This window comes from Mustela putorius, unplaced genomic scaffold (assembly GCF_011764305.1).
Source record: "Mustela putorius furo isolate JIRA1106 unplaced genomic scaffold, ASM1176430v1.1 tig00004007_pilon_pilon_pilon, whole genome shotgun sequence".
Classification (NCBI taxonomy): Eukaryota; Metazoa; Chordata; class Mammalia; order Carnivora; family Mustelidae; genus Mustela; species Mustela putorius.
The window spans coordinates 12,521,087-12,533,708 of NW_025422145.1; the positions used below are offsets into that span (position 1 = coordinate 12,521,087).

The 12,622-nt window shown below is 41.1% G+C and overlaps 1 protein-coding gene across 2 annotated transcripts in view; it reads left to right on the top strand.

Moving 5' to 3' along the window:
* LOC101681230 (CREB binding protein) overlaps positions 1-12,622 on the top strand; it is a 124,966-nt gene that overhangs the window by 23,868 nt on the left and 88,476 nt on the right. The gene's annotated exons all lie outside the window — the stretch shown is intronic.

Below are 12,622 nucleotides of genomic sequence, written 5' to 3' on the forward strand. Positions count from 1 at the left end.
CTCCAGTCTTCCTTCCTGCCCCTGAGATTTGGAAGAGGGAGTTTTGGTATCTGGAGCCCAGAGATAAAGATCCCTGCCCCTGTCTCTAAAGTGGGAGCTCTTCAGGGAGCCCGTAGGACAACAGTCTGCATGGGAGCAGTTGCAGACACAGGGGATGTGTTCAGGCCGATGGCCCGTTCACAGCCTCCAAGCATGATGGAGGTAGAACCATGTGGCTGAGAGAGGCAGCTTGGGCCGGGAATCACTTTCTGTTGCACGCGGAGTCTGGTGGAGGCTGCTGTCCCTCTCCTTTCTCAGCTGATGGAGTTCTTACTCGCTGTTTCTTTCTCTTCTTACGTTCACCTGGTGAAGTGTCTTTTGCCACAGTCTCCATCTTAACAGCCAAGAAGCTGTGTTCCCAGCTTGTCCCCACACTGCTGGGGTTCACAGCCGGGGAGGCAGAGCGGGCCCGTGGGTCACAGAAGGAGCTCCGTGGCGTTGGTCCCCAGAGTGAGGTCCATGGCTGTGGCTGCGGCTGGGACTTGTTAGAAGCCCTGGGGCTACTGCACTCAGACCCGGGCAGGGCCGGCACCCTGCGCCCTCGGGAGCCTCCAGGTGGCTGCGAGGCTCGCGCAGCTTGAGAGCGCTGCTCTGGGTTTCAGCTGCCAGCCCTGCGGCTGGCGTGCAGAGCAGGGGCTGAACCTGGAGGACAGGGAGGGCAGATGCCAAGGTAGATGGGGGACAGCTGGGATGCTGGAGGCTGACAAGGAGGTGGGGTGCAGGTGGGTTCCCAGTGAGGGAGCAGATGCCACGGTGGCTCCGAGACGGGGGGGGGGGCTTTCAGTGGCAGCCACCTGTGGCAGGCAGTATTTGCAATAGCAAATTCTAGAACAATAGAACAGTTTGGGCTGTTTCTTGGATTTGGTTATTCCATATGAAGGAAAAGGGCAAGAAAGGGTAGCACACAGTTTCCTCACAAGGCTGTCTTGGGTGCGAGGAGACACAGATGAAGCCCTGGGACTGTCTTCGGTAAGGAGACAATTTGAAGTACAATTGACCCTTGGACAACACAGGCTTGAACTATGTGAGTCTACTTACACGTGGGCGGTGGTGGTTTTGTTTTTTGCCTTTTTTTGTGGGGGGGTGGGTAAATACAGTACTATAAATGTGTTCTTCTTTTGATTTTATTAATGTTTTCTCCATCTTTATTGTAGGAAAACCGTACATAGTTCATATACAAAACATGTGCTGATTGACTGTTTATGTTATTGGCCAGGCTTCTGGGTATTAGTAGGCTATTAGTTAGGAAGTCATAATCTTTATGCCATTTTCCCACTGGGCAGGGGTCAAGGCTTCAAACTCCTACATTGTTCAACAGTCATTTGTTGTTAAAGGGGAAGGAATGTGAACTTCAACTTCAGTTGTCCCTGGTGTTTGCAGAAGGGTCTGTGTATGCACTTGCCTTCTAGAGGTAGGTTGAGAAGACATTGCTGTGGGTTTAGGGCTCTGGTCAGCCTGATGTTTGCTCTTTCCCAGCTGACTCATCAATCCATGCCACCCCCTTACAAAAAAATGTTTTACTTTGGAGAATTTAAATCCTGTGTAAAAGTAGACATAGTAGTTTAATGCAAGTGTTCTCAAACTTTTTGGTCTTTGGATTCCTGAATAATTTTAACTGTTGAGGCCCCAAGGAGATTTCTTAAAATATGGGTTAGAGCTATCAGTATTTGCCATATTAAATACTGAAACAGATTTTTGAAAACCAAGCACATATTCCATTAGCTATTAAGCACAGTGATACCACTGGTCACAGAGCTTCTGGAAAGTGCCTCTATGTTTCTGTGAGAGAAGGAGAGTAAAAAAGGTAATAATGTCTTTGTGTTTTATGAAAATAGTTTTGACATCATGACTCTCTCCTCTCTAAAAGGTATCTCGGCTCCTTGACCAGACTTGGTGAGCCACTGGTAATGTATATTCCTAAAAGTTAGACAGGATAGACCTAAACCTAGTGCCATTCTCACATGTAAATAAATGAATGATTTCTTCATGTCCTCGAGGTCTGCTAGATAAGTAGGATTTCCAGTGGTCTATGTGTCCTAATTTGTTTTTATAGCGCCCCCAACCCAACAATTGGAATAGCTAGTGGGTATGACTGTTAAGAATCTTAATTTCTAGGATCCTTACACTTCATTTGTTGAAGAATCTGGTTGTTTTGTTTATTGGTTCTGGCAGGTCTCCTGTAGTCTGGGCTCTGTCGGTGTGTCTCTGCCACTGTGTGCTCCTCTGGGCGCCCAGGGCTTTCATTCCTTTGTACAGCGTGATCTCTCTTTCAGACAACACTTTGCGAGTGTTCACTGTGTGGAACGGAAGCCAAGTTAGTGTTTTGGGGACAGTCATCTCTGTTCCCTGTAGGTATCCAAAGAGGCTGGTGGCAAAGGAAACACAGGGACTGGTGTTGTTTAGAAGGGTTGTCATGGCTTTTCAGGGGGACAAAAGAACTAATAGTGATGGGGAAATGCTTAAGAGCAAGAAATAGGCTCGTTTTAAGTCGATTTAAAAATGCACAGGAGGAAGAAGAAACATTTTAAAAGATAAATTTGTTTAAAAAATTATCATCATAGGGCATCTGGGTGGCTTAGTTGTTGAACGTCTTCCTTTGGCTTGGGTCATATTCCAGGGTCCTAGAACCGAGTCCTACATCTGGCTCCCTGCTCAGTGGGGAGTCTGGTTCTCCTCCTCTTTCTGTCAAATAATTAAAATAAAATCTTTTTAAAAAATTATCACAAATGAAATGCAGATTTCCTGTAAAATAATTCAAACAATAGAAAAGTCACCTCATTCTTTACAGATGACCACTTTTTTTTTTCTTGTTTCTGTTTTTGTTTTTGTTTTGTTTTATTAAGTAGTCTCCTTGCCCAATGTGGAGGCCACTGCAGGCTTGAACTCAGGACCCTGAGATCAAGATCTGATTGACCAAGAGTCAGATGCTTGACTGACTGAGCTGCCCTGGCTCCCCCAGATACATGTGAATAAGAAATGGAACCAAGCTACATAAGCACCTGGTTATGTTATATAACAGTACATACCCTACTTGCCTTTCCTTATCAGCACACACAGATTTCCCTTGTTTTCCTACTGATAGCAAAGTATTTCATTCTAGGATGTACCATAATTTATTGCTCTACTCCTCTGATGATGAACATTTGGATTGTTTTTGATTTTTCATTAGTACAGCTGCAATAAATGTATCTTTTTCTGGGGGCATCATAGGATAGATTCTAAAAAGTGAGGTCATTGGGTCAAAGGCTTTATTAAAAGTTTTGTTTCTAGAAAGTAATCCTGTACATGGTTTAACAGCAAACCACAAAAAAAAAAAAAAAAAAAAAAAAAAAAAAAAAAGAAAGAAAGAAAGAAAAGAAAAGAAAAAAAGACACTAAGAGAGCTGAAAAGTTAATCTCCCTTAACTCTTGACCTTTGGTTCTCCCAAATTATCTCACCAAAGGCAACTATTTCTTATCTATCCTTTAGGGGATGATCTGTGCATATAGAGGCCTAGAGAGGTGGGCGTGTATGTGTATCTCCCCTAAACATAAAGAGTAGTGTAGTATAATCTCTCTCTCTGGCCCTCCCATTATGTATGTAGGTAAACACTCGGGCCTCCTTCCTGCCACTTTAATGTAAGTCAGAAGTTCTGTGTTAGATTGAGCTCAGTCCTTCTTACTGGGTATGGTATGGTAGTGGTCCCTGATTTGGGTATGTCTTAATTTATATGACTAGTGCCCTGATGGCTGTGCATTTAGGTAGTTTCCAATGTTTTGCTGATATAACAGTTTTGATAATACATCTTTGTAGAGCTGAGTGTCACTAGATAAATTCTTGGTAGGAGGGCTACCCTCTTGGGACCCCTCTGACTCTGGAGGGCTTTCTACATGTCCCTGCTTAATAAAACTCTATCACTTAACCAAAAAAGAAAAAAAAATCTTGGTAGTGAGACTTCTGGATTAAAGGATATTGACATTTAAAAAAAAATAATAAAAAAAATAAAGAATATTGACATTTTTGGTAAGTGTAGCTATTGTCAAATACTCCATAAACATTGTGCAGATTAGACTCTTACCAAAAGCCAGTGAGTTCCTGTCCCACCCCACCCTTTAACTCCCATCCCCCATTCTTACCAACACTGATAGCATCCTTTTGCTAATTTACCATTCTCTTAGGCAAAAATGTCTCTTCATGAATTCATGGGCGTTTATATTGTACTATTCATGTCCTCTTTCTGTTGTGTTTCTTTTTGTTGTTGTTGGCTTGAATTCTTTTTTTTTTTTTTTAAGATTTTATTTATTTTATTTGACAGACAGAGATCACAAGTAAGCAGAGAGGCAGGCAGAGAGAGAGAGAGAGAGAGAGGAGGAAGCAGGCTCCCCGATGAGCAGAGAGCCCGATGTGGGACTCGATCCCAGGACCCTGAGATCATGACCTGAGCCGAAGGCAGCGGCTTTACCCACTGAGCCACCCAGGCGCCCCGTTGGCTTGAATTCTTAATATTTGTGTATTCAAAGTTAAGACCTTTTAGTAAATGTAAGCTTTCCCCCCTCTTTTTTGTATTTGCTGAAGTCTGGTTTACAGGCATATAGCTACTAGGGTTTACAAATTTGGTATTTCTGTGTTTTTACCAAATGGAAGTTTTCAGTCTTTATAGGAACAGATTTATCCGTTTTATCTTTTACGGCTTTTGGGGTTTACGTTATGTTTAGGAATGCTTTCTGTATTCCAAAATTATTAAATACTCTGTATTTTTTCCCCTTTTATCTTGGGTATTTAGCTCAGAATTGATTTTGGCCAGTGTGAGATAGAGATCTAGCTGTTTATTTTTTTCCAAATTGTAGTCGTCATCCCAGTGCCATTTATTTAGATAGTGCTGATCCAGCTTTTCTCTCCACTAATGTGACATACCATTTCTGTTATGTTTTACTCCGTTTTCAAATATACATGGTTTAGGTCTAAATCTGGACTAGTCGTTGGTTTGTTTGTTTCATTGATACAAATTTGTTTTATTGATACTTGCGTTTCCTGTGCCAGAAATGTAATGAACTTCAGCACGTGAGGGAGGTCATTGCTCCCCATTCCCTTTAAAGAATCCCATGCTTTCATGGCCACCATTACAAGACAGTCTTCGAGGTGTGTGATTCTCAACCCTATCTGCCCATCGAAGTTACCTGGGGAGATTTTTTAGAAATACGATGCCTGAACCCCACTGCACACCAATTACATTAGATTCTTTGGGATGTGGCATGAGCATTGATGCGGTTCCCAGTTCCCTTTCCATGGCAGCCAGGGTCGAGAACTATTGTTTCAGATAAGCTTTAGAACTGTCTTTCAAATTCTTAAAAATGAACAAAATCTCAGAATTTGGGATTGTATTGAACTTTATAAATCATTTAAGAAGGAATTTGGTGTTGTGATAGTTTTGTGGCTTCTTGAGTCATCTTATCCTAAACATAAAAGTTAGGTCTTTTCATGGAACCTTAACGTTGCTCAGATGCATAGTGTAGTTTTCTTTATGTAGGTGATACACCTTTCTTACTAAGTTTATTTCCACACGTATTCTACACGTATCAGTGGATTTATTGTTGCTTTGGATGAGTTACTCTCTTTCTTTATGTGATCACTGTTTTAGTGGAGGAAAGATGGTAACATATGTGTGTGTTGCTTTGGTGATCGGGGCCACTTTGTGGAATTTTTTCATTTATTCTAATACTTTTTCAGGTGATTCTCTTGCGTTTTCCTAGTAGATAGTCATCTTTGCGTTTCTGATACTTTCCTCTTCTTGTCAGTATTTCTACCAGTATTTATGTTCTTGGACTTCCCTGTCTTGTATCTGACTTTAATAGAGTTTTATCTAGTGTTTTATTACTAAGTATGATGTGAGCTTTGGTTTGCAGCCATTTTAAATTGGAACATAATTGAATCCGTATTTGTTAGTTGCTGATTTTATGAAATTCCTTTTTAATGTCTGTGATGTGATTATGCTGTGATTTTTCTCTTCTGTCTTATTTATGTGACAAATTACCTCAGTATGTTTCCTAATATCAAATTGAACCATCTCTGTAATTGTGAAGTTGAAAGCTAATGTATTGCTGAATTTTATTTGCTAGTGTTGAGAAAAATTTAGAATTTTTGCTTCTCACTAATCAGTAGTGAGTGATCCATGGTTGTTTTGTGTTTTGACAGGTTTTGATATCAGTGTTCTGTAACTTGGTCAAAATGAGTTTGGAAACCTTTCACATCTCTTCTCAGGAATGGTTTAACATGTGATCTGTTTCTTGAAGAATTGAGAGAGATCACTGTTTAACTCTATGGGCCTGAAGTTCTTTTTCTCTGGGGGGGGTAACTGAAGATCTTTAATAGCACTCTTGATATTTTCTATAGATCCTGGACCTTTTAGACAATTCATGTCTTTGGTCAATGTATTTTTCTTTAAGAAAAGTCTAAATTTGGGACTCCTGGGTGACTGAGTCTGTTAAGTATCTGCCTTTGGCTCAGATCATGATCCCAGGGTCTGTGATGGAGCCCCTGTGTTGGGCACTCTGCCTAGCAGGGAGCCTGCTTCACCCTCTCATTTGCCTGCCTCTCTCTCTCTCTCTCTTTCTGTCTCAAATAAATAAAAATCTTAAACAAAATAAAATAAAACCAAAGTCTAAGTTTGAGAAAAACTCAAAAATATTTAACTTTTATTCTTCATAAAAATATAGGAAGTGGGTAGTAGGTACTATTTCCATGTCACAGATTAAGACATGGAAGAAAACAGAGTGGAGAAATGAAGGAAAGTTGACTGACTTAGCACAGTGGCAGAACCAGGATTGGATTCCACATAGTCTGGCTAAGGGATATTACTGATCTTCGCAGTCCGTTCTTGAGTCAGTTTTGTAATTTATATCTTAACAGAGATTCTTTTGGGGGGACCTGGGTGACACAGTCAGTTAAGCATCTGACTCTAGGTTTAGTCTTGGGTTGTGATCTCAGGATCATGAGATGGAGCCCCGTATCAGTCTCTGTCCTTGGCTGCAGAGTCTCCTGGCGTCTCCTCTGCCCCTCCTCTCTCTCTGTCTCTGTCTCTCTCTCTCAGATAAATAAATCTTTAAAAAATTTTTTTCTTTTCATCCAGGCTTTAAGATTCATTGGCTTAGAGCTGTGTAAAAAAAAAATCTTTTTTTTTTTTTAAAGATTATTTATTTATTTATTTGACAGAGAGAGAGATCACAAGTAGGCAGAGAGGCAGGCAGAGAGAGAGAGAGAGAGAGGAGGAAGCAGGCTCCCTGCTGAGCAGAGAGCCTGATGCGGGACTCGATCCCAGGACCCGGAGATCATGACCTGAGCCGAAGGCAGCGGCTTAACCCACTGAGCCACCCAGGCGCCCTCTTTTTTTTTTTTTTAAGATTTTATTTATTTATTTGACAGAGAGAGATTACAAGTAGGCAGAGAGGCAGGCAGAGAGAGAGAGGAGGAAGCAGGCTCCCCGCTGAGCAGAGAGCCCGACGCGGGACTCGATTCCAGCACCCTGAGATCATGACCTGAGCCGAAGGCAGCGGCTTAACCCACTGAGCCACCCAGGCACCCAAAAAAATCTTTATTATAATTTTAGACTTACTCAGTGTTTGTGATTATTTCTGCTTTCTTATTCCTAATTTTGTGGCCATCTTAAAGAAATAATTTAAAATAGAAAATATAAGTTGGAGGGCACCTGGATGGCTCAGTGGGTTAAGCCTCTGCCTTCGGCTCAGGTCATGATCTCAGGGTCCTGGGATCGAGTTCTGCATCAGGCTCTCTGCTTTCCACGGAGCCTGCTTCCTCCTCTCTGTCTCTCTCTGCCTGCCTCTCTGCCTACTTCTGATCTCTCTCTGTCAAGTAAATAAATTAATTTTTTTAAAAAAAGAAAATATAAGCTATTTCAACAACATAGCAGTAATGTTAACAAGGCATGATATGACTTCAAAAGAAAAAAGGAAACCATCTCAACTTCAACAGTGGCAGAACCTGATATGTTATCTCTTTGGTAGCATGTTCTAGTTTTCCACTGAAAATAACCCAAATGCTTGTCTTTTAGAAGGAAAGCAGAAAAGATAAATTCAAATGGAAATTGGAAGCTGTACACTTAAGTTAGTCTCCTGGGTACAGGTGTTGAGTTGTTGCTCTGTATAGAGAGAGTAGCGGAGGAAAGTCAGCAGCAGATAGAAGGGATGGTGTTGTGATGTGTGTTGCCAGGGGTCCAGAATCTCTCTAATTCTAAGGTTGATAAAAAAGTGTGCTTTTGCAACCCTAGAAATCCTGTTAGTCCTTTCTTAGAAGTAACAAATCTGAAAGGGACCAAAGTAGTTTGCATAGTAAGCTGTCTTCAAAAGGAGTGAGATGAGGGCTTTTTTTTTAAAATAACATTTTTGGAATATTCTTCCTTTTTGGAAAGTGGTCAGGAAACACAGAGCTTACTTTTGCCTGGAGCTCTCCCTAAGGGGTATAGGCTTTGATTTGGATGAAGACCCCTTGGGCCCAGTCAGCCAATAACAATCCGCTGTAGGTTTGTTAACCCAGAATCCTGGACCCCTCCCCAGAGTTCCTGATTCAGTGGGTTCGGGGTGGGACCCAAGAATTTGCTTTTATTTTATTTTATTTCATTATGCCAACTCGCATGTGACCCTGCTTTGCTTTTGCTGGTCTGTGACCACCCTCTGAGAACCTGTGTGCTAAAGGAGAGAATTAGCAGAACATAGTGTATAAAGAATTAGTAGAGCCAAGTTGCATCGTGAAGGAATGAATGATTCATCCGCCTTCTCTATTTTTGAACGATGATAGGAAATCTCTAATACTTAATAGCAAGAGAAATAATACTGTACCTTTGTCTGATATTTTCCTTGTTTTCATGTAATCTAATCCTTTCACCTGATCCTTGAACTAATACAAAGAAGATAAGGAAATTTTAACTAAATCCTAATTTGACCTTTTCTTAAAGTCACAGTGAAAAATCAGTGGTCAGTTCATAGACTGAGAAGACAGAGCTTTGAATACAGTGTGCGGTGAGTTGCGTGTAGCTCCAGGAGGCACCAGTTTTGGGGGACAACGTTAAGCCAGCTCAGTAGTCATATCCATGATCTTCATGGAAGGTGCTCACAGCTGTGCCTAACTTCTCATGATAATTATCCTTGAATTTGGGGTACTTGGGTGGCTTAGGCCGTAAAGCATCTGCCTTCGGCTCAGGTCATGAGCCTGGGGTCCTGGGATTAAGCCCCCCCCATCAGGCTCCCTGTTCGCTGGGGAGTCTGCTTCCCCCTCCCGCGCATGCTTGGACTCATGCATGCTTGCCTGACTTGCTCCTGCGTGCTTGCTCTCCTGTGCACTCTCAAATAAATAAAATCTTCTGAAAAATTATTCATGAATTTATTTCTTTTTCAGACCTTTTAATTAAATGAGACTGTGTATGTATATTAAATGGCTTGGGTACAGGTGGTGCTTGATCTCTTCCTCCTCCTTTTTTCTTCCTCTTCATAGTAGTAGCCGCCACCGCCGCCTTCCCCGCCTTCCCCAGACCAAGTACGGGTCTGTGCTTAAGAGCAGAGCCAGAGCTCTGGAGGAAGCTGCCTCAGTTCAAACCCAGGCTCCGCTAATTGTCAGCTGTGGGAAAATTTATGTAATCACTCTGGGTCTTAGTTTTTTGTCTTTTAAGTGAGGATAATAATAGTACCTGCCTTTGAGAATTGTGTAGATTAAGGGGGGGGTGATCATAATAATATCTGTCTGGGAGAGTTGTGCTGATCAAATGAGGTGGTGTGCCCCTACTTCTTAGCGTTGTGCCTGGAATTACTGAAAAACTCTCAGGGAAGATAGGTTAGGTGGCTGGTGCTTTCTTGCAGAAAGGATTTGAGATAACCACAGAACATTTGAAGTGATAATGAGACTGCTTTTCTAATGTTTTCAGAGAATATTTTCTAATAATGGAAATAGTTCTATATTGTATAAAATATTGGAAGTCTAGAGAAGAAAACATTGCTCTTGAGGATACTATCACCTAGTTCAAAATTAGTGTTACCTTTTTGATGTCTTGCTTACCAGATTTTTATCTATAATTATGTATCTCTTTTTAAAGTCAAAGTGGGAGTCATGTTTCTTTTTTATAGTTAACTTTGTAGCAGATTATGTTCTGTAAGCCAAACTGAATGAATGTTTTGCATGATAGCAACAAGGAATACCTTGATTAGTAAGTCTCCTGGGTGCCTGGTTTGGAGAGTAACACTTGTAAGGAGACCTACTCAGTCTTGTTACTTTACAGCTAAAGGTCAACTGTTAGGATCTGGAGTTAAAGACCTACTAAATACCTGTTAATTTTAAAATGTTTTATTGTTTTATTATTTTTGGAAATGTAATGTACATACGGTGAAATGCACAGGTCTTAGTATTAATGGATTTGTCAGAACTCATGCGGGTGTAGCTCACACGTCCCTGTCAGGTTACAGGGTGTTTCCATTATCCCAGAAAGTAAGAAAGTACCTTTGCGTTTCTCCCTTCCCCTGTCCTTCCATCCCGCTCCTACAATCACAACGGATTTCTTTCACATTGTACCTGTTCTCGGACTCTGTGTAAATAGAATCCTGTGGCGTGGACTTCAGTTGCAAGGCTTCTTTTGCTTAAAGCGTGTTCTTAGATTCATCCATGTAATTCCTGAGTTCAGTTCTTTTTACTGCCAAATAGTATTCTATTGTGGGAGTGCACTGTGATGTGCTTGTCCAGTCTTCTGTTTGTGGAGGTTGTGGTGGTTTTCAGTTTGGAGCCATCAAGAATAAAGCTCCAGTGAACATTTTGTCAGTCTTTGTGTGGACGTAAATTTTCATTTTTCTTGGATAAATAACTAGGAATGGAATTGACTGGATAAGGAGGGTTCTGTTTCTAGACTCTCTAGTCCAGGGACCAGATCTGGCCTGTGGACAGTTTTTATATGGCCCACAGCATGAGAATGGCTTTTATATTTTAAGAGGGTTAGTTAAAAAGTAAGCTGAAAAACAAATAAATGAAAGAATGAGGGATGGAAACCATAGCTAAGTACCATAGCTAAGACTAAGTCTGTAGCTAAAACTCTAAAACCTTTAGTAACTGTTCCTCTACAGAAGAAGTCTGCCACCCCTGTTCTGATCTATTCCATCGATCTGTCTGTCCATTTCTTTAGGTTTCTGGTAAGTATTGAAATCAGGTTGCTTGGTTCCTCTTTTTCATTTCCATTTAATTTCTAAGTTTTATATCATTGGTTGAATTGTTTTTTGTTAATACAGAGAAATAGAACATTCATGTATTAATGTTAGGTCCTGTAACCTTGCTAAACTCCGTTATTGGTTCTGTTACTTATTTGGTAAATGCCTTAAAATTTTCTAAGTCATGCTGTCTTTGAATAGAGAGTTTTCTTCTTCTACACTTATTTTTCGGGCTTTATTGCTCTGCCTGGGATCTTTAGTACAGTGTTGCATGAAAGTTGTGTAAGCACACACCCCCTGTGTTTTCTTGACCTGTGGAGGAAAGCGTCCTGTCGCTGTTTCTAAGTGTGGTGTTAGTTGTAGTCTTTTTAGAATCTTCTGGACTAAGAAAGGCCCCTGCTCTTATGACTGTGCCGAGTCTGTTGACCTTAAATTGTTGCTGAACGTCATCAGATACTTCTGTGTCTATTGAGATGATCATAGAAATTTTCTTTATTTTACTAATATGGTAAAGAACATCTTTCTGAATGTTGAACCAGCCTTACATTCCTGGGATAGCTTCTCTTGCTCATGGTGCGTGGTCTTCTCTATATATTATTGGATTTGATGTATGAAAACACTGTCCAGGGGCTTCTGGGTGGCTCACTGGGTTAAAGCCTCTGCCTTCAGCTCTGGTCATGAGTCCTGGTATTGAGCTCCGCATTGGGGGAGAGTCTCTGCTTAGCAGGGAGCCTGCTTCCTCCTCTCTCTCTTTGCCTGCCTCTCTGCCTACTTGTGATCTCTGTCAAATAAATAAAATCTTTAAATAAAATCTATAATAAAATATTTAAAAAATAAAACACCGCATCTGTGTTCATGACGGATACAGATGTGTGCTTCTCTTGCCACGTCCTTACATGTTTTTGATATGGAAACCCTGACAGCTTCACAGAATTACTTTGCAACAGTTTACCCTTCCCTTCTTTCCTGAAAGAGTTTGTCTAAGATTAGTATTGTTTAGTCCTTAAGTGTTCATAAAATACATCAGTGAAGCCATCTGGAGTGTTTCTGGTGGGAAGATTTTTTTTTTTAATATTTTATTTATTTATTTGACAGAGATCACAAGTAGGCAGAGAGGCAGGCGGTGGTGAGGTGGTGAGGGGCCGGTGGTGAGGGGCCGGGGAAGCAGGCTCCCTGCTGAGCAGAGAACCTGATGCCAGGCTCCCTGAGCCAAAGGCAGGGGCTTTAACACACTGAGCCATCCAGGCGCCCCTGATGGGAAGATTTTTTATTATTATTCAGTTCATTTTGTGGGTACAGGCTCTTCAAAATTTTCATTTCTTTGTGCTTCTTTTGTACTGGGAGTTTATTTTTCAAGGGGGTTATCCATTTAATCTAAGTTCATTTGCCATAAATGTGCTCATAATATTACC